The sequence below is a fragment of the Carlito syrichta genome, unplaced genomic scaffold, assembly GCF_000164805.1.
Source record: "Carlito syrichta isolate Samal-C Ts95f unplaced genomic scaffold, Tarsius_syrichta-2.0.1 Scaffold288891, whole genome shotgun sequence".
NCBI lineage: Eukaryota > Metazoa > Chordata > Mammalia > Primates > Tarsiidae > Carlito > Carlito syrichta.
In genome coordinates, this window is record NW_007232987.1 from 261,321 (window position 1) to 283,117 (window position 21,797).

Sequence of the window (21,797 nt, forward strand, 5' to 3'; positions counted from 1 at the left end):
TACAATAAATCAAAAAACTAGCCAGGCATGGAGGTACGTGCCTGTGGTTCCAGCTACTTGGAAGGCTAAGGCGGAAGGATCGCCTGAGCCCAGCACGTCAAGGCTGCAGTGGCTGTGAGCGTGCCACTGCACTCCAGCCTGGGAGACAGTGAGACTCCGACACACACATACATAAATATACAAGCAAGAGAAGGGACAATTCATTGTACAATCCTAGAGAAGGCTCAGGGGCCAGGTATGGTAGTTTTAAAACACACCCTCAGATTCTTTGTTATTCTTCCCTTTGAAAGGTGCAGTTTCATGTCCCTCTCCTTCAGTGTAGGCTGTACTGAGTGACTTGCTTCTAATGAACAAAATGTAATGGAAACGATGGAGTATGATTTCTGAATATGTGTTACAAAATACACTGTTCTTCTATCTTGCTCTTTTTTGGATCACTGGGAGAAGCCAGCTGCCATGTTTAAAAACACATAAGCAGCCTTACTGGCCCAGGTGGCAGGAAATAAGGCCTCCTGCCAACAGCCATGTGAATTCACCATCTTGAAAGTGGACCCTTCAGCCTCAGTCAAGTTTTCATGTAACTGCTGCACCATTCAACACCTTGACTAGAACCTCATGCAAGACTCTGAGTCAGACAGAACCACCCACCTAAACTGCTGCTTCCTGATCCACAGAAACAGTCCGGTACTATATATTTATTATTTTTAAGTCACTAACTACTGGAATAATTTGTTCTGCAGCAATAGAGAACTAATGCAATAGGAGAAGATGAGAATACTTGAAGCAGGGCAGGGAATGGAAAAGAAATAGAAGGACAAAGGTTGAGTTAAATGAGAATATTTTGAATTTTAGAATTTTTTTTTTTTGAGTTGGAGTCTCACTCTGTCGCCCATACTGTAGTACAGTGGCCACTCCCAGTCACCGCAGCCTCGAGCTGCTGGGCTCCGGCGATCCTTCCGCCTCAGCCTTCCCAGTAGCCGGAATTACAGGCATGCGCTACCACGCCCGGCTGATTTTTTGATTTATTGTAGAGATGTGGTCTCACTGCCCAGGCAGGTCTTGAACCTGTGGGCTCAGGCAATCCACTCACCTCAGCCTCCCAAAGGCGTGGGATTACAGGCTGAGCCACTGAGCCCAGCGAATTTTAGAATTTTAAAGAATTACAACTTTTATTTACCCCATGCTTGACCAAAAGCTTTCTTTGACAGAATAGTCTCCAGAAGTCACATGAGAAAATGAACAATTAATGTGACAATTTTGAATTATCACATTTATACAGCAGTCTAGATCAATATTATGCCAATTATTTGCTATTAGGCAATGAAAGACACTATTGCTAAATGAAAATATTCTCTTTGTGATTTTTCTTTTTTAAAAATGTGTATAAGGCCAGGAGTGGGGGTTCACATCTATAATACCAGCACTTTGGGAAGCCAAGGCAGGAGGATCACTTGAGCCCAGGAGTTAGGAGACCAGCCTGGACAACATATGAAGACCTTATCTACTCCAAAAAAAAAAATTAATCGCTGGGCACAGTGAATCATGAGATTACAGGCACTAGCAACAGCACCTATAATCTTAATTACTTGGAAGGCTGAGGTGGGAAGATCACTTGACCCCAGGAATTCGATGCTGCTGTAAACTATGTCCATGCCACTGCATTCCAGCCTGGGTGACAAAGGGAGATTGTTGAAAGGAAGGGAAGATAATTTAAAATGTCATTTTTATCAACAACTTACCTGTAACTAATGCTGTTCCTTCATGATTCCATCTTCCTGCAAGTACTGCTCCACAGTGAGCTTCTACACTTTTTTCCACTCTTCCTAACTTGGAAATCAGATGAAATCTACCTAAAAGAAATTACATTTTAAAAATATAATTTCTCTCTCAGTCTCTCTCTCTCTCTTTCTCTCTGTCGCTCTCTCCCTCTCTACAGCTCCCTCCCCGGCTCTCTCCTACTTCCTCTCTCTCTCTTACTCTCTCTTTCTCTCTCTCTCTTTCTTTTTTCCCATTACAGATCCCCTCTGTAACACCCGCTTTAATAAATCTCTTGGTCCTGAAAAATAAAAAATAAAAAAATATATATATTTCAGACGGGCTCAGTGGCTCAGCCAGTAATCCCAGCGCTTTGGAGGCCAAGGTGAGTGGATTGCCTGAGCCTGCGGGTTCAAGACCTGCCTGGGCAACTTGGCGAGACCTCATCTCTACAATAAATCAAAAATTAGCCAGGCGTGGTAGCACAAATCTGTAGTTCCAGCTACTTGGAAGGCTGAGGCGGAAGGATCGCTGGAGCACCGCAGGTCCAGGATGCGGTGGCCGGGAGCGGCCACTGCACTCCAATCTGGGCGACAGTGAGACTCCAACTCAAAAAATAATAATAATAATAAAAATATACTTCATTTTATTTTTATGTGTATAAATTTAAGAGGTAAAAGTACAGTTTTGTTACATGGATGTATCGCATAGTGGTAAAGTCTGGGTTTTTAGTGGAATCATCACCCAAATGATGTACATTGTACCCATTAAGCAGTCTCTCATCCCTCATCCCCCTCCACAGTCCAATCACTCTTGCTTCCCATAATCTTACAGAAGACATATCCTGGGACAACTGAAGTCATTTTTTTGCCTAGAGTTTATACTCAATATACCTTTGGACTTTGTATTTTGTCTGATTGTTACAAATTGCTTAAACAAGGTAAAGTAGAAATACAAAATTACATTAATCAAATATTTACAAACCCATAATTATCCATTTAACTAATTTGTTTCTTCTTCTCTACAACTTTCCCAGCTTTTCTAGAACTTAAAAATGTAAAAAAAATAAAATAAAAAAACAACTAGAGATCAATTAGTGTATTTACAATTACTTACTAGGAATTGGAAAGAGAATGCAATCAGGTTGACTCACTTATTCTTTTAATAAACAAACCATAGATGATTTGGATTAAAAAGACAGATATTTAAACCTGAGAAATAAAATTAATCTCTTGTTTTAAGTAAAATGTAAATTAATCCAAAATAAAAAGAGGAGAAAATTATAAATGAGAAAAGAAACACAGTAAGTAGATTAAAAAATATATGAGACACATTTTTTTTTTTGAGTTGGAGTCTCATTCTGTCACCCAGGCTGGATTGCAGTGTCACACTCACAACCACTGCAGCTTCAACCTGCTGGGCTCAGGCAATTCTTCTGCTTCAGCCTTCCAAGTAGCTGGAACTACAGGCACATGTCACCATGCCCAGGTATTTTATCTTTTTGAAGAGATGAGGTATCATTACGTTGCACAGGCTGGTCTTGAATTCCTGGGCTCAAGTAATCCTCTTGCCTCAAATTCTCATTTACAGGTGAGAGCCACTGTGCTTGGCCGAATTTTAAAATGAACATATTAACTAATAAGAAAATACGAAAATTATTTTCAGATATCCAATACAACGTAAGAATAAAGTCAACTTCCACTAAAAATAATTTAAGGAGTGTGTAATAGATTTACAAAAGATTTTATAACAGAATTCCCCAAATACATTTTAAATAACTCATTATTTTCTAAAGGTAAATCTTTAACACATTGTTAAGGAAACATCTTCTTTATGAAATGGGATAGAGTTGCATGAGTATGTTTAAAAAAGAAATAATTTTGAAGATAAACTTATTGGCAAGACAAAATACTTGGCAAAAGTCTGCTCTATGTATTCAAAAGTCACTTGCATTAACCCCCACAGGTTACCTGTGGTTCAGGGTCTGCACCAAATCTCAGGGAATTTTTTTTTTTAATGTTATCATTAACACAGAAGAGGGAGGGAGGCAGATAAAGGAAACACTAAAAGAGTGATGACCAAATTAAAAAAAACTGTAACCTCCTATTCTGCCAGTCTATGGGGAGAAAGTTGGAGATAATGAGAAAAAATAACCTCTTGGCCGGGCTCACTGGCTCAGCCTGTAATACCAGCATTTTGGGAGGCCGAGGTGAGTGGATTGCCTGAGTCCAAGGGTTCAAGATCAGCCTGGGCAACTTGGCACGATCTTGTCTCTACAATAAATTTAGAAATTAGCCGGCCATGTAGCACGCACCTGTAGTTCAGGCTACCTGGAAGGCTGAGGTAGAAGGATCATCAGAGCTCAGCAGGTCGACACTAGGGTGATCATGAGTGTGCCACTGTACTCCAGCCTGGGCAACAGAGTGAAACTTCAACTCAAAAATAAATAAATAAAAACCCTCTTGGGCAATGCGTTAAATCTTGAAGGAATTTTTTTTTTTTAAGTATTGAGCTAACATCATGCAAGATGTGCAATACCCACTCAACTGCCAGCAGCACTCTTCTCAGACCCGGAAACCGCAATACAGGAATTCAAATGGAAATATAAACAACCACAAATCGCCAAAACAATCCTCAGCAAAAAAAGCAGAGCAGGAGGTATCAAACTCCCAGACTTTAAACTCTATTATAAAGCTACAATAATCAAAACAGCCTGGTACTGGTACAAGAACAGGCATATAGACCAATGGAACAGGACAGAGATTCCAGAAGCAAAATCTCAATTTCTCAACCAACTCATCTTCAATAAAGCCTCCACCACCAATGACTGGGGAGAGAAGAACCTATTTAGTAAATGGTGCTGGGAAAACTGGCTGACCACATGCAGAAGATTAAAACAAGATCCCTCCCATACACAAAAATCAACTCTAAATGGATCAAAGACCTAAATGTAAAACCTCAAACTATAAGAAACTTAGAAAATGCAGGAGACACCCTTATGGAAACTGGAACCTGCAACCAATTCCTGATCAAAACCCCAAGTGCCCATGCCATAAGAGATAAGATAGACAAGTGGGACCTCATCAAACTGACAAGCTTCTGCAAAGCCAAAGAAACCATTGAGAGAGTGGGGAGACAGCCTACAGACTGGGAAAAAAATACTTGCCAACTGTATGTCTGACAAAGGCCAAACAACTAGGATCTACAAGGAACTCAAATGTGCCGAGAAGAAAAAAAACAGCCTTATTACAAAGTGGGCAAAAGATATGAAAAGACAGTTCTCAAAAGAAGACATGCGAGCAGCCAACAGATACATGAAAAAATGCTCAGCCTCACTAGTAATCAAAGAAATGCAACTTAAAACTACACTGACATACCACCTAACTCCAGTCAGGATGGCTATCATCAATAACTCACAAAACAACGGATGCTGGAGAGGATGCAGTAAAAAGGGAACACTTCTACACTGTTGGTGGGAGTGTAAACTAGTACAGCCTCTGTTAAAAACAGTGTGACGATTCCTAAAAGATCTAAAAATCGACCTTCCATATGATCCCATAAACCCCCTACTGGGAATATACCTGGAAGAGCTCAAATCACTCTATAAAAAAGATAGCTGCACACATATGTTTATCGCAGCATTGTTCACGGTAGCAAGAACATGGAACCAACTGTACTGCCCATCCAAAGAGGACTGGATAAAAAAAAATTTGGTATATATACACGATGGAATATTACACAGTCATAATGAACTTCACAGCAACCTTGATGGACTTCGAGTCTATAATACTGAGTGATCTTTCACAGCAAGAAAGATCTGAGTATCACATGTTCTCACTCATAAGCGGACCTTGAACAATTATTCTAATACTATAAGAAAAGGATGGGCAATAGCAGGAAACTGTTGGGAGAAGAGCAGGATTGGCAATAGTGGGAATCTGCCTGGGGAAGGGGGAGCACACCTCATCAATAAGGGTACTTGCATAATGAACATCTGTATACCTAACCCTGGTTTGTATCCCACATCTTTAAAAGAAAAAAAAAATTAAAAAAAAAAAAAATCATGCAAGATGAACAAGCTCCATCAATCTGCATACAATAATATGCTTACAGTTAATAATACTGTACTGTACATTTAAGATTTGTTAAGAAGGTATATCTCACATTGTGTTTTTTACCACAATAAAAAAGTACTGTGTTAAAAAAGAACACAGCACTGATATATTAAATGACCTCAGATGTTTATCTAGCAAGAGACCCCTTGACCACTTCTCAATAGCACCTACCTTCTTCTCTGAACACTTTAAAAAATTTCTGGATCCATTTTCTGTCTAATCCTTCTACTTCTTTTCTTTGATCTATCATCCTTTCTTCCCACTCTTTCACAAGATCCCAGATATACCCCATGCTAGCCTAGGAGAAAATACTCAACTATTCTACTTTGATTCTCTTATCTCCCCATATCTAGTTGTAACATGTTAAATTACCTTGTTTTTTTTAAATATAGCAAACTCCAAAATAAAATTAAATGTTATAGTTTCTCAAGAGTCATAAAATATTTTCCTTTGTCTTGCAAACTTATCTTTTAAATTACAGTTGTCGGCCAGGAATGGTGGCTCACACCTATGATCCCAGCACTTTGGGAGTCCAGGTGGGAGGATTGCCTGAGCCCAGGAGTCTGAGACCGGCTTGGTTAACAAAGTGAGGCCTTGTTTCTACAAAAAAAATCAAAAAAATTAGTCGGGCATGGTGGTGCATGCTTGTAGTCCCAGCTACTCAAGAGGCAGAGAAGGGAGGATAACTTGAGCCCAGAAGGTTGAGACTGTGGTGAGCTGTGAGCATGCCACTGCATTCCAGCATTCCAACCTGAGCCACAGATTGAGACTCTGACTCAATAAAATAAAATAAAATAACTTATTTTACTTTAGGTTTTTTTTCCTTATCAGAAAGTGTTTTATCTAAAGCCAATATGACAAAAAGACCCAAGCAATTATGCTTTAGTTACTTGTGATTAAGAAATCTTAATAATTCAGGGAAATTCAGACAACAAAAATTATCAAGATTAATCACGCTTACTGTTCAAATTCTCTGTCTAAAGTCAATCCTCATATACTGTTGAGTTCAAAAAAGAAAAATGCAAGTAAAATGTATAGTATGCCATCTTCTGGGTAATAAAAAGGATGGAGTGGGAAAATATGTATCTGTTTTATTTTGCCAAAAGAAACACAAAAAGGACAAACCAGAACCAAAAATATTGGTTACCTGAAGGGAGTTAAAACAACAATAACAACAAAAATAAATAAACAAACAAGGTCTATAGGACTGAGTGGGTGATGTTAGTGACATTGCTCTGAATATATTTTTAATATATTATTGACTTAATGGAAGTATCCATGTTAATGTTTTACATATCTAAAAATAATCAAATCAATAAGGGTGGGGGAGGGGAGAACCTAAATGAAAAACAAATATAAATACATACACCCAACTGTATTTCAAATGAATAGCATAACCACACTTAACCAGGGGGGCAGTGCAGGTAACTTTTGAATATAGGACTTTGACTCGATATCCCCAGTTTAATGATAAAAACAAAAGTAAAGAAATACTGAATTCTAATTAGATTAATTTTTCAGTAGTGTGGTTTGTAGAATTAAATAAATGAGTAAATGTATTGAGAATAATGGGAACCAGAGTTCCTCACTGTCTCCAAGTATAGAAAAAGGATAGGCTAGAATTAACCCTGTAGCATTGAATTAGAATTGGTAGTATCAAAATGAACTCATGATTTTTTTTTTTTTTGAGTCAAGGTCTCACTTTGTCGCCCAGGCTGGACTACAGTGGCACAATCATGGCTCACGGCAGCATTAACCTCCTGGGCTCAGGCAATCCTCCTGCCCCAATCTCCCAGTAGCTCGCACTACAAGCACACACCACCAAGCCCAACTAATTTCTTCCTTTTTCTTTTCTTTTCTTTCTTTCTTTTTTAAAAAAACAGAATTGGTCTTGCTATATTCCCTAGGCTGGTCTTGAACTCCTGGGCTCAAGCAATCCTCTCACTTCAGCCTATCAAAATTCTGGAATTACAGGTGTTAGCTATCACACACGGTCTTGAACTTATTATTTTTTATATAGATAGACAGAAAGACAGAAAAACAAGCTGGGCCCAGTGGCTCAGCCTGTAATCCCAGCACTTTGGGAGGCTGAGGCAAGTGGATTGCCTGAGCCCACGAATTTGAGACCCACCCAGGCAACTTGGCGAGACCTTGTCTCTACAATAAATCAAAAATTAGCTGAGCGTGGTAGCACATGCCTGTAGTTCCAGCTACTTGGAAGGCTGAAGCAGAAGGATTGCCAGAGCCCAGCAGGTAGAGGCTGCGGTGGCCGGGAGCATGCCACTGCACTCCAGTCTGGGCAACAGAGTGAGATTCCAACTCAAAAGAAAAATAAAAATAGCTATAGGTATGCATTTTTAATATACATATATATTCATAGTTCTTAGCTCCTCCTGCTGAAAGGACCTTGAAGCAAACATACACCACTGGAATGAGCACAGCTAGCACTGTTATCGTGTTTTTTAAATACCATAAGCCACTAGAAAAAGAATAGGTCATCTTGGAAAATGGCTAATTTGGAGGCTAGAACTAAGAAAGTACAAGATAAGCCTGGAACATCTTGTACTAACAAGGAAGTGCTCAAAAAATGAAGACACGTACCAAGAAAAAAAAAATCACTGTAGCTGGTTTCATGGGCCAAATCTGGAGCAATTTTAACATCAAAATAGGAAAATCTGGGGCAATTTTAACATCAAAATAGGAAAATAATAGCAATAGAATCTTCATGAATTAAGATGAGAATCTATCTGGCCCCCCAAAACAAACAAACAAATAAATCTATTTGGCTGCTCAAAACAAATAAATGGGCATGGGATAGAAAGTTCTTCCTTGGACTAGAATACCAACTAATCAATATGGAAGTAATTACGAAGTTAGAAAAATCACTATTTGGCAAAACATTTTAGTAATAAATGATTCAGCCAAGAATCATCCATAGATGCAAAGAGCATGGGAGGAAGTTTAATGAGAAAGAATATTTTTACATAAGTCTCAGTATCTTTTCACACATTATAAAGAGAAAAAATAGTAACTTTACAGTGGATTAACTTAATAAACACAACCTTACCAAGTAATTAAAGTTAACATCATGAATAATGGGTCAAACCAACATCCTGAATCTCCTAATCTGATGCCCTGAATATTCCTACTAAAAACGTGTAAATTGATAAAATGAATCTAATCAAGAGGAAACATCAAACACAACTTGAAGGATATTCTATAAAATTAGAGGCCCGTGTTCTTCAAAACTGTCAAGATTGTAAAAGAAAGACTGAGGAGTTATTCCAGATTAAAAGACTAAAGAAACATGACAAAGCAATGTGTTACTCTATACCTGCAAAACCAAATTTCTATAGAAGACAATTATTAGGACAATTGTTAAAAGTTAAATGTTGGCCAGGTTCAGTGGCTCAGCCTGTAATCCCAGCACTTTGGGAGGCTGAGGCGAGTAGATTGCCTGAGCCTGCGGGTTCGAGATCCACCCTGGCAATTTGGTGAGACCTCATCTCTACAATAAATCAAAAATTAGTCGGGTGTAGTAGCGTGTGCCTATAATTCCAGCTATTTGGAAGGGTGAAGCAGAAGGATCGCCAGAGCCCAGCAGGTCGAGGTTGCGGTGGCTGGGGGCATGCCACTGCACTCCAGCCTGGGCGACAGAGTGAGACTCCAACTCAAAAAACAAAAAAAGTTCAATGTTAACTGTAGATTACATAATGGTATAGTAGCAATGCTAAATTTCCTGATATTGATCAATGTGTTGTGGCAATGTAACAGAAAATTCTTATTTTTTTTAAGATCTACCTCGTTTGTCAAGAAAATCCTTATTCTTAGGAAATGCATTGAAGTATTTATGGTTGTTAGGGTCACATTCTCCAGAATGTTAGATCAGTCCTCCTGGGGTGTGGGGTGTCTGGGGTGTGATCCAATGCCCCATGAAACATGCAAAGAATTGCACAGAAGTTAGATTAGAAAATACAGTTTATTTATAAAGTAAATTAGAGAGAGAGAGAGAAAGAGGAGATTCACCTCCCCAGGGTAGGGGAGGGGCCCAAAGTCAGGAAGCATGGTGACAGCCATAGCTCAAAGAGCACATAGCCACACCAGAGTCCAGCAAGTCAATGGCAGCTATGGTCTGGCAATGGCAAAATAGCTGCTTTTAATCATTTCCCTTGGATTAAGGTGATTGGGTGGTAGTCTGTTCCACAAGGGGCAGATAAGCATAGGTACTGACATCAGGTGATGGACAGCAGGCAGATGGGTGGGTTAGTCACATGATTGCTGCCATGGTTGTGGGCTAGATGGGAGGAGACAAGGGGAGGGGGTTCTCCTGCAAGAGACTTGCCAGACAACTGCAATCCACAAATTCCATAGCAAAATGTGATCTATTACAATTTCTATGGCTTAGGCCGGGCAAGGGCTGATCTTTGATCTTTTACCTTGACAAGGAACCCGAAAAGTTTCCTAGAGATTGCTAAACGAGGAATTGAAAAGTTGGGCTGTTGGGCTGTCCTGGTCTAGCATCTGATGATTTGCTGAGGAGGTAGGGTGGGTTGCCAAATTGGCCTGCAGTGAAATGTCAGAATGCTTTCTAAAACCTGCCTATTGGAAATCTATCTTATGTCTAACCTGTGCTGTATTCAAAGCGTGTTAGTTAAAGCACAAATGTTTATACTGAGACAAAATGTGAACTAAGTTTATTCTAAGTTTCTCCGGGTCCCTCCTTTCAATAGTTAAAGATGCATGTCTGCAAATTACTCTCAAATCTTTCAGAAGAAAAGCATGTGCATGTGAGCGTAGAGAAAGAAAGGAGAGCTAATGGTAAAGTACATGGGACAAAATGCTGAACTAGTGAATTTGGATAAATGACATGCAGGAATTATTTGTAGAATTCTTACATTTCTGTAAATGTGAAGTTATATAAAAACAAAAAAATGTTAAAAGTCAACCCTTATCATCTGAGGTAAAATGAATTTTAGCTATGGTTCAGAGCTAATCTTCTAAGCATCAGGCACTGTACCAAGTGCTCCTGTTGCGGGAAAAACAGAGAGGCTGTGACACCGAGGCTATCTTAGGAAGTAGCGGTTTATTAGCGCAGGCGTGCTCCAAGGCTGAACAACTCGGAGAAAGAGGAGAGGGCTTTTATACCTTAGTTTAGGTAAGGGAGGGGGTCAGGTTGTGTGACTATACATTTTTCTTTGGAATGTGCAAGGTTGTATTTAGCAAAACCATATTTTCAAAGAACAAATTGTCTTCAGGGTACACATAACAAGCAGGAGTTGTAAACCAATAACTTCACAAAGAGAGGATGTGGAGGTAAAGTTGTGAATGGATTACTATCTTGCATTTTCAGAAAAAACGACCTTTAGCTTTTTTATTTTCTCACATTCCATTGTCTAGCAAGTCTGGAGCTTGCAGGTTGATTTTTAAAAGGAATACTTTTAACTGTTATCAGCCCCTCTCTACCACACTCCCACAAGTTTCAGAAAAATAAAACCACCACAAGTCTCTCTGTAAATTAAGTATAATTTGATACTGCATAACAACCCTGACCTTCTGATTGCAAAAACCCTCTTCCCTTTTTCTTCCCCTTTGTATGGAGATTGTCTGAAGCCAGACATGCTGTCAATCATCCCATTCCATAGACGAAAGTGATTCACTCAGTGATGGGCACACGATCCAAACCTACTTAGGGTCCCTCTGTCACTTGCCTGCAAGAGATTAGGAAGAAGCAGTCTTTTCTGCTGACATGAACCTTGAGCTACTGGTCACCAGCTACTCAAGAGATAGTGAGGATTGGGGCCTGATGCTAATACTTGATCTAACCCTAGTGCCAGGTATACCAAAAAATTTCATTTGTGCCTAAGTTAACCAAGCAAGTTTCTGTCATGTTCAATGAATGGACTCCTAACTGATATAGTAAGTAAAGTGTGTTTGGCAGCAAGCTTGGTATGGCCAGAGTCGTGGAGGTGAAAGTATTCACCAAGACAGATGAATTAAGAAAGATAGATATTTTAAAGGGAAGATACATTGTGAAGGGAACAACAGCCCAAACAGCAGAGTGTCTGCTATCTGCAAAGATGCAGGGGGTATAGGGGTGTTTTTATAAAGGAGATGTCAGGGTTTAGTGAGCCAGGAATTGCCTTTGGGGGAAGTCTGCAAAAGGAAATTTTCAGAGGTTTGTGAAGTGGCTAATTGATTGTGGTGTTTTTTAGGGTAGAGTTAATTAACAGCAATAGTTAACTAGCAACAAATGGTTAACTACTTTTAGTTTACTACAAACTTTTTTACAGCTGGTCAGTAAACCTTTACAACCCCTTGCTGTTATAAGTTTCTATGTAGATCTTTATCTTGGGGTCCCTTTCCCTAATATAATTTACCAAATTTACCCAATTAATACTAGCCTCACTGGGCCTCAAATTCTTCCACATAAAGTATAATACAGATGAAAATAGTTTAAGTATTTCTAAGAAATAAAAACATTCCCTTAAAAAGTAGAGAAACTGGCCAGGTTTGTAAACCAGGTGGCTCAGCCTGTAATCCCAGCCCTCTGGGAGGCTGAAATGAGTGGACTGCCTGAGCCCGCGGGTTCGAGACCCGCCGGGGCAACTTGGCGAGCCCTCATCTCTACAATAAATCAAAAATTAGCTGGGCAAGGTAGCACGTGCCTGTAGTTCCAGCTACTTGGAAGGCTGAGGCGGAAGGATCACCGGAGCCCAGCAGGTCGAGGCTGTGGTGGCCAGGAGCGTGCCACTGCACTCCAGTCTGGGCGACGGAGTGAGAGTCCAACTCAAAAAAAAAAAAAAGTAGAGAAACTGGCCAGAGTGGCTCCTGCCTGTAATCCCAGCACCATGGGAGGTCAAAGTGGGAGGATCGTTTGAGGCCAGGAATTAAGACTAGCTTGAGCAACACACTGACACTCCATCTCCAGACATACACACTAAAATCAGCCAGGTATGGTGGCACATGTGTGTAGTCCTAGCTATTCAGGAGGCTGAGGTAGGAGGATCACTTGACCCAGAAGTTTGAGGTTACAATAAACTATGATCAAGCCACTGCATTCCAGCCCAGGTGACAGAGTGAGGCTTTAATCTCTTTAAAAAAAAAAAAAGGTAGAAAAATCATGCTTTTCTATTGACTAATAAAAAAGTCATGGTCAAACTATATAAACCCTCAACTCTGTAACTGGAAATTAATGTGTAGTGGAAAATAAAGGATATATTTAATAGCTTACTAAATGAGTATGTATATTAATATCCCTTTAGTGTGGTTATGTTATTAAGCTAAATTTGAAGAAATCAGAAACTAAAATTGTGATATCTTAACTCTACTTATAAGAGCACTAAAAAAGTATAGCCAAAGACCCACATTCAATTCCAATATATACCAGTTTAATTCACTTTCTTCCAAACGATACTTTTACATCCCATACACAAACCAAGTGACTATTCAGAAAAGAAATAAACTGTGTGGATGAAGGTATGCAGATCCACAAATATTAGTTTTGTAAAACAACTCAAAGCATAAGTCATACTAGTCATACTATTGTAGTATGTCTTCTAAATACAGCATTTAACATTCATTAAAAACTTACCATCAGAACTTGTGAGGACAAAACTTTCTGCTTGAGTTTGTTTCTTTATGCCTAAATTTCTTGGAAACCAGTGAAGATCTATAGGGTAAATATCATCAGGAAGCTTTACTATTTGACTTGTTTCACTGGTTAACAAGTTCCATTTCACTATCTGGTGATCATCACTACATGAATATAGCTCTTCAGCAGTAGTCCAGCCCACACAGCTTACTAACTCTTGATGTGTCATCATGTTAAGGAGACAAACTATACAAAAGTCTTAAATCTTTGTTTTTTGTGTTTTTTTGAGTCAGAGTCTCACTCTGTCAACCAGGCTGGAGAGCAGTGGCAAGCTCACAGCCACCGCAACCTCGACCTGCTGGGCTCAGGCAATCTTTCCACCTCAGCCCTCCAAGAAGCTGGAACTACAGGCATGCACCACCATGCCCAGCTAATTTTTTGATTTACTGTAGAGATGAGGTTTCGCCAAGTTCCCCAGGCTGGTCTCAAATCTGTGAGCTCAGGCAATTCTCTCACCTTGGCTTCCCACAGTGCTGCAGTTGTAGGTGTGAGCCACTGTGCCCAGCCAAAAGTCTTAAATCTTAATCAATAATTCACAGATGCAGATTATAAGAAGAGAGTAAAACAGGGTCAAACGTTTTCAAGCTTCCAAATATATTTTCACTTTATGATTTTGATATTCTTTCCATGTAAAGTAAAATAATGGTTGGGCACAGTGGCTCACTTGTAATCCCAGAACTTTGGGAGGTCAAGGCAGAAGGACCACTTGAGGCCAGGAGTTCAAGACCAGCCTGGGCAACAAAACAAGACCTGGTCTCTACAACAAGTACAAAAAAATTAGCTGGATGGTGGTGTGTACCTGTAGTCCCAGCTATTCAGGAGGCTAAGGCAGGAGGATCACTTGAGCCCAGGAGTTCAAGGCTGTGGTGAGCCATGACTGTGCCACTGTATTTAGTCTAGGTGACAGAGTGAAACCTTATCTCAATCAAGAAGTAATAAATTGCTTATAAAAATTATATAAAAATCACAGTTCAATTGCCAAATTAAAAACTTAGAAAGAGAATAATATTAATGAAATCAAGGAAAAAAAGCATCTATCAAAACAGGTATAAGAATGGAAAGTAAGAAAGAAATCCAGTGCCAAAAGAAAACAGGAAAGAGATGTAATCACATGAAAACTTAAAACTTGTGCTACAGGCTGGTTGCAGTGGCTCATGCTTGGTGAAATAAGCAAGGCCTGAGAGCTTGGATTTCCCCAGCATGTCCTTCACTTTATCACAATGGTGAAGAAATAGAGCAGAACTCAGTGAACACATATGAGATCATACTAATGAAGTTATCTGGTTAAAAAAAACAAACAAAAAAGACTTCTCTTTAAGAACCTACTAGACTAAACAAAAACTGTTTTTTAAGTACTTAAGTGTAATACTTAAGTAGAATAAGAAAAATGTCAATAAGAATTTGAAAGTAAGATTTAGAGCAAACATTTGCTTTGAAGAATTACGTGCAACACATGATCTTAACTATTTCAAAAACAATTTAAGTAAACTACCATTAAAGGAATTTAAAAAAACGATTCTCCAACTAGAACACAAAATAGAAGAAAAACTTTTAACAATACTATAATAAGATGATCACAATAAGGTTTATAAGTATTACAAGGATATGCTTTGGTTCTTTTAAAAGAGATATCTTCAGTCTCATGTCTCCACTTCCAGCAAAAATTTGAAATGCCACTTGATTGTATAGACTGTAAAAACAAGAGAGATTTAAAGTCAGCATTAAAAACAAACATATTGGCATCAAATACATGGAAAGAAAAAGAAAACTAGAGGTGTGCCAATCCTGCCAAGGGACAAAAGGCCAGTGGTCCTCTACAACCTAAGACAGTACTACCCAGGTCACCACTAAGTAAGGTATGGTTACTAGCTTAAGACAGTCCTACCCAGGTCACCACTAAGTAAATCTGGTCAGGTAAATAATTTCCCTGTCCCGAGCCCAAATCAAAAGATTCTGCAAACTGGGAACTCCTCAACTGCAAATCAATTTTGGACCTGTCTAGTAAATATAAATTAAATTTCCAAGGTTCAATAGAGAGTTAAACTATATTTTTAAAAGCCTTAATTCTAGAAGCTATGTGAGAAAAATACATCATCAGCATAGTGGCCTAATCTGTGCTTTACATTTTTCAGGAGGCATAACTGCCTAATAGTTATGGTTCCCACAGTAGCAATGGGAAAAATAAGTGAATTATTTAAGGAAGAAGTAATAAATTGCTTGTGAAAATTATTTAAAAATCACAGCGCAATTGCCAAATTAAAAACTTGGGAGAATAATATTCCCCAAATTACTATGTAATCAAAAGATACACATCATTACTATAGATACAGTTGTTATACCAAAAAAAGATACAAATCAAGAAAATGATAAATTGTCTGAGTCCGATTTACATAAACAGAATTCTTTCTGAGTAATATCACTAACCTAAGTAGGAAAACATACATCAAATAAAAGTGTAATTAAAGGAAAAAAATCCTCTTTACCAAGTTAAAAATGACTACTAACTACATCAAAGGAGGAAAAGACTATAGTTAAGAATTCAGCAGGCCTCCCTGAGATATTTTTTCATTCCTCTAAATCCAGGAAGACTTTTAGGTCAGCAAGGGGCTAAATAAAACTGTATTTCAAAGTACTCTTCACTTCTCTCTCTCCCAGATCTCTTAGGGTGATTTCTGTTGAACTTCAAAAGTATGAAACTGTATGTAGCACAGCCAGAGTACATCTTTCCCAGGCACACTTCACAGGTTCACTTTTTGGTCCTTAGGAGTTCTCTACCTTCCTCAAATTTCCTTCTTCCCTTCCATCAGACCTCCTCCCATTAGAAAGGGGAAAAAAAAGTACTAACATTTTTCAAAATGCTGCTTTTTCACAATAATTCAAATTTACTCAGCTTATGAGGACTTTTAAAGAACAAAGGCAGATAAAGTGTTGTTTTTAGAAATGACAACCCAATGAGCAATAAAATACGTACAAAAGCTGAATATACTGTTACAACAAGAAGCATGAAAGATCTTTAACAAAGGCATGATGTATGCTAGATCAAAAAAATCTAAAATTGGGCAACCCCCTCAGGTCCCCTCCCACTGTGGGAGCTTTTCTGTCCTCTCAATAAATTCTGAAGAAAATTAAAAAAAAATCTAAAACTGACGAAGTATCTAATAATTAGAATTATTCCTCACTAGAAGCAATTATAATCTATAAATAGTAAAGGCAGTATAGTTTTTACAAGAAAGGAATCACCAACCATTCAGAAACATAGTGTCAAGGAAGCAGAGAAAGAGTTGCATGGTATCCTAACCCTGGGAAGATCCTCCCTTGTGCAGAAAAATGTTTCCCATACACTCCATTTAACTGAGGTCATCTGCATGAATGCTGTGTACATTTTGATGTGGGATTGAATAGAGAAATAAGGGAATAAGTAATATTAAAGCATAGCCAATTCAGGGAAATACAGAGCTGCCTGCATGGAGATGTTTTTTAACTGCCTAAAAGCATTGGTCACTGAAGATCTGACTAATCAATGGTATTAGAGCAGGGGGTGGGGTACAAATTACAGATAGAAAATTTCAAGAGTATAGATAACTTTGCAACTTTAAATGGGGAGCAGGTAGCAGCAACTAATTATGCCTTTGCAACTAAAAATCATTTATAAGTCACCCTTGGTCCAGTGTGGGTCAACATTTATGAAGCTTGAGAGGAAAAAATGTCCCCAGCAAAATCTGACAGTCCAATCACTAAAATATACTCCAAATCTGGTCACGTTTCAGCACCTCCGGCATAGTCCAAAGCCACCATCATCTCCTGCCTCAGTTACTACAGTATCCCCAGCAGAACTGATCTTCCTATTCAAACTCTCCTAAATACACCAGCCAGTAACCCTTTTCTTTAAAGCCAGGACACAAAGATCAGTATGGCTAAAATAAAATGAGTGACAGGAATTACAGGAAATTAGGGAAGGAGACAGGGACATATCATGTAGGACCCTGGAAAGTCACAATAAAAACTTTGGTTTTTTTTTCTTCTGAATGAACTGAGAAGCTAGTGGAAGGGTTATGAACAAAGGAACAATATGATCTGATTTATATTTTTAAATGGTATGCAAAAAGCAGACTATCAGGATGGAATATGAATAAGACTGGGAGCAGGGAGACTAGTTAGGATTTCAATAATCCAAAGAGAAATGAAAGTGGCTTGAAGGAGGACAAGAAAGGCAGGGGTGCAAGTAGCATGAAGTAGTCATATTCTAAATATATTCTGAAGAAAGATTCCAAGGGATTTGCTGATGAATTTAGTTTGAGAAAGAATAGTAAAAAATAACTCTAGGCCAGGTTCAATGGTTCAGCCTGTAATCCCAGCACTTTGGGAGGTCAAGACAAGTGGATTGCCTGAGCCTGCGGGTTCGAGACCCACTCGGGCAACTTGGCAAGACCTCATCTCTACAATAAACCAAAAAAATTAGCCGGGTGTGGTAGCGCATGCCTATAGTTCCAGCTACTTGGAAGACTGAGGCAGAAGAATTGCAGGAGCCCAGCAGGTCGAGGTTGCGGTGGCCGGGAGTGTGCCACTGCACTCCAGTCTGGACAACAGAGTGAGACTTCAACTTAAAAAAAAAAAAAAAGACTAAAGTTTCAACAGGTAGAATGGAGTTGACATTTACTGAAATGAGGAAGACTGAGGAACAAGTTGAAGGGGTGATATCTCTTTTGAATATATTAAGTTTAAGGTGTCTGTTAGAATACCAATGGAGAAGTCAAGAAGAAATTGATATACTACTATAATAAGTCTGGACTGGGAGCAGTGGCTCATGCCTGTAAACCCAACACTTTTGGTAAGCCAAGAAAGGATAATTGCTTGAGCCTGGGAGTTCAAGATCAGCCTGGGCAACATAGTGAGAACACATCCCTACAAAAAATACAAACATTAGCCAGGCATGGTGGCATGCACCTGTAGTCACAGGTACTCGAGAGGCTGACGCAGAAAGATAGCTTGAGCTCAGGAGGTTGAGGCTTCAGTGAGAAGGAATTGTGCACTTCCAGCCTGGGCAACAGAGTCAGACCCTGTCTCAAAACAAACAAACAAAGAAAAAGTCTGGAGCCAAGCAGAAAGTTGTAGCTGAAAACATTACATACCAGTTTGAGGATTGTCAGCAAAAAGTTCATATTAAAGGCATGGGATCAGATCAAACTATGAAGAAGAACAAGTCCTATTAAAGTCTGAAGAACTGGTAGCATTAAGACCCTAGTGGAAGTTAACTAGCAAAAACAAGTGGAGATACTAGACAATGAGATGCTTAAAACAGATTCTAGAGTATAGATACTGGCCATAACGATGTAGGTGATGACTGTGAAAGTGGGTGGCTAAAGTCAAGAAACTGAGAGGCCAGGGAACGGATTAGATTGATTGGTAGATTTAAATCAGTAAAAATAATGACAAGAATAATGTCAAAGATAGAGTCAGTCAGCCAGATGCTACAATATTCATTGAATGTGTAACAAGCAAAGAGATCTGCACATGGCTACAAACAAGGAGGAGAGAGAATGGTTTCATCTGGTAGGACCTGTTTCAAAGGGACTAGGAGATTTTAGACAGGAAAGAGAAAGAGAATCAATTGTCCAGATACAGTAATGAGAAACAAGGCCCTTTGGCAGATGAAGTCTGGAAGGCAAAACAGCCTCTACTTGAGAGACCTATGAGAAGAGCAGTTTCCTTAGGAAACAATCAGATTTAAGTTAGACTCTGAAAGTAAAGGGGTCACTGAGACTAAAGGTTGAGGACACCAATCTGCCTAATGACACACTGTGAGTTCTGGAGGATTTAGATGGTGAAGAGCTACAAATCTGGACAGATTGTGGTGTATGGTTGAAATAGCTGGCTGTCCCCAATATCCATCCATCCCTACTTATGGTGGTATAAGATTCTGAAGTTCTGCGGCATACTTGGCTGCCTAGAATAAGGACGGTCCTCAAAACTGGGTGTGGCACATAAGGCAACAACAAGTCTGAAACCCACAGGGGATATTACATCATCATCAACCAGGTGGCCCAATCTGGGTTTTACAGTCTGTGAGGGGTAGGCAGACTACCCAACACTAATAGTTACCCACAGTGGCAATGTGAAAAGTGAGTTACTGAAAGAAACCCATTGTATTACCTATTATAAAAGTTATATAAACCCACAGCATAATTGGCAAATAAAAACTTGGAAGAGTAATATTCCCCATGCCACGCCATCAAGGTCATGTATATAACACAGCAAGACAGAAGGAGCCAAGATTCCTGACCGTGTGAAAAGTCATATCAGTCCTGTGCCACCAAACTTTTAAGTGATAGATAATATTTTTATAATATTTAAGTTATTATCATCAGCATCTCATAATCACAAATGAATACAGGGAATTAAGAGTCTTGACTGTGGAGTCTGAGGTAAACAGAGATATAAGGTATGATGGAACAGTCCCAAAAGATCTCTTAAGAAAAGGTGGGGCAACCTCTTCGGGTCCCTTCCCACTGTGGGAACTTTTGTCTTCTCAATACATCCTCCTTTCTAGAGAGGGAAAGGAAAGGGAAGGGAGGGGAAGGGAAGGGAAAAGGGAAGGGAAGGGAAGGAAAGGGAAGGAAAGGAAAGGAAGAAGGAAGAAGGAAGAAGGAAGGAAGAAAGAAGGAAAGAAGGAAAGAAAGAAAGAAAAAAGGTGGCTAAGGGGCCAGGAACAGTGGCTCACACCTATAATCCCAGCACTTTGGGAGGTCAAGGTAAGAGGACTGCCTGAGCCCACAGGTTCGAGATCAGCCTGGGCAACCTGGCAAGACCTCGTCTCTACAATAAATCAAAAAATTAGCTGGGTGTGGGGGCATGCGCCTGTAGTTCCAGCTACTCAGAAGACTGAGGTGGAAGGATCACCTGAGCCCAGCAGGTTGAAGCTGCGGTAGCCATGAGAGTGCCACTGTACTCCAGCCTGAGTGACAAAGTAAGACTCCGACTCAAAAAAGAAAGAAAAAGTGACTAATTATTGGAACCGGTCTCTTAAGCAGTTTGTAGTTTTGATGCAGACTTCTTTAAGGGAGGAAGGAGCATTCTTTCTAGGAGCATATAAAACTCTGTGGGGTTTGTCTGTAATTTACTTCACGAGCAGTTTAAGGTGGGAAAAGAATTAAAAAGAGTTATAGAGGGAATAACTAAAGGTTCATTTCTCCTAATATCCTTGACCTTAAATGGTGGGCTCAATTCTTGTACCTCTTCTGTATTTACACTCACTGCCATGGTGAACTCATCCAGTTTCATGACTTACTATAAATTTAAATATATTCATTATACAGTGACAACTCCCAATTTCATATCTCTAGTTCATACCTCCATTGAACCCTACACTTATATAATTATTTGACAATTCAATTTGAATGCCTAACAGATATCTCAAACTTAAGATCCAAACCTCTGATCCTCCCCTTCAGTTCTGCTCCCCACTGAGTCTTACCCATCTTGATAAATGGCAGTTCCACTCTTCCAGCTGCATATGCCAAAAACCATAGAATCATTGACATGTCAAATCCAAGTTGTAAAAAAAAAAAAAAACTGTTGGCTCTATCTGACCCCAGCCCAAGATGCCATCTTCACTTGACCAGAATCACTGCAATTACCTCCTAATTAGCCTCTATGATCTGTGCTCACCACAACAGCCAGCATGACTGTTTTAAAATAAACCATGGCACTTTTCTGCTCAAAACTCTCCAGTGGCCTCCTATGTTACTTGGAGTTAAAATAAAGTTTTTACAGTGGTGTCCAAGGTCCTTATTGAGCCAAACTCCCATTGTAATGGTTAATTTTATGTGTCAACCAGGCTAGACTATGGTGTCCAGTTGTTTGGGCAAAGAGTCTAAATGTTGCTATAAAGGTACTTTTTATTTTTATTTTTTTGAGACAGGGTTTTACTTAAGTCACTCAGGCTGGAGTACAGTAGCACGACCTGGCTCACTGCAGCCTTGACTTCCTGGGCTCAGGTGATCCTTTGCTCTCAGTCTCCTGAGTAGTTGGGACTATAGGCATGCACCACCATGCCCGACTAATTTTTCTGTTTTTTATAGATATGAGGTCTTGCTATGTTCCCCAGGCTGGTCTCGTATTCCTGGGCTCAAGCAATCCTCCCACCTTGGCCTCCCAAAGTGTTCAGATTACAGATGTGAATCACTGTACCTGGCCTGGAAAGGTACAGTGGCACACTTATGGCCACCATAGCCTTGATCCGCTGCGTTCAGGTGATCCTTCCACCTCAGCCTTCCAAG

At 39.4% G+C, this 21,797-nt stretch overlaps 1 protein-coding gene across 2 annotated transcripts in view; it reads right to left on the reverse strand.

Annotated features, from left to right (window-relative positions):
• IFT80 (intraflagellar transport 80) overlaps positions 1–21,797 on the reverse strand; it is a 168,376-nt gene that overhangs the window by 132,748 nt on the left and 13,831 nt on the right. Inside the window, exons 1-2 of one of the 2 annotated variants that reach the window (XM_008053943.2) lie at positions 13,462–13,676; positions 1,740–1,850 (exon numbers count right to left, since the gene is read on the reverse strand). The gene's annotated coding sequence lies outside the window, so the exon portion shown is untranslated. Of the gene's footprint in view, positions 1–1,739; positions 1,851–13,461; positions 13,677–21,797 lie in introns of those variants that run through there. The other variant, XM_008053944.2, reaches the window with a different exon arrangement.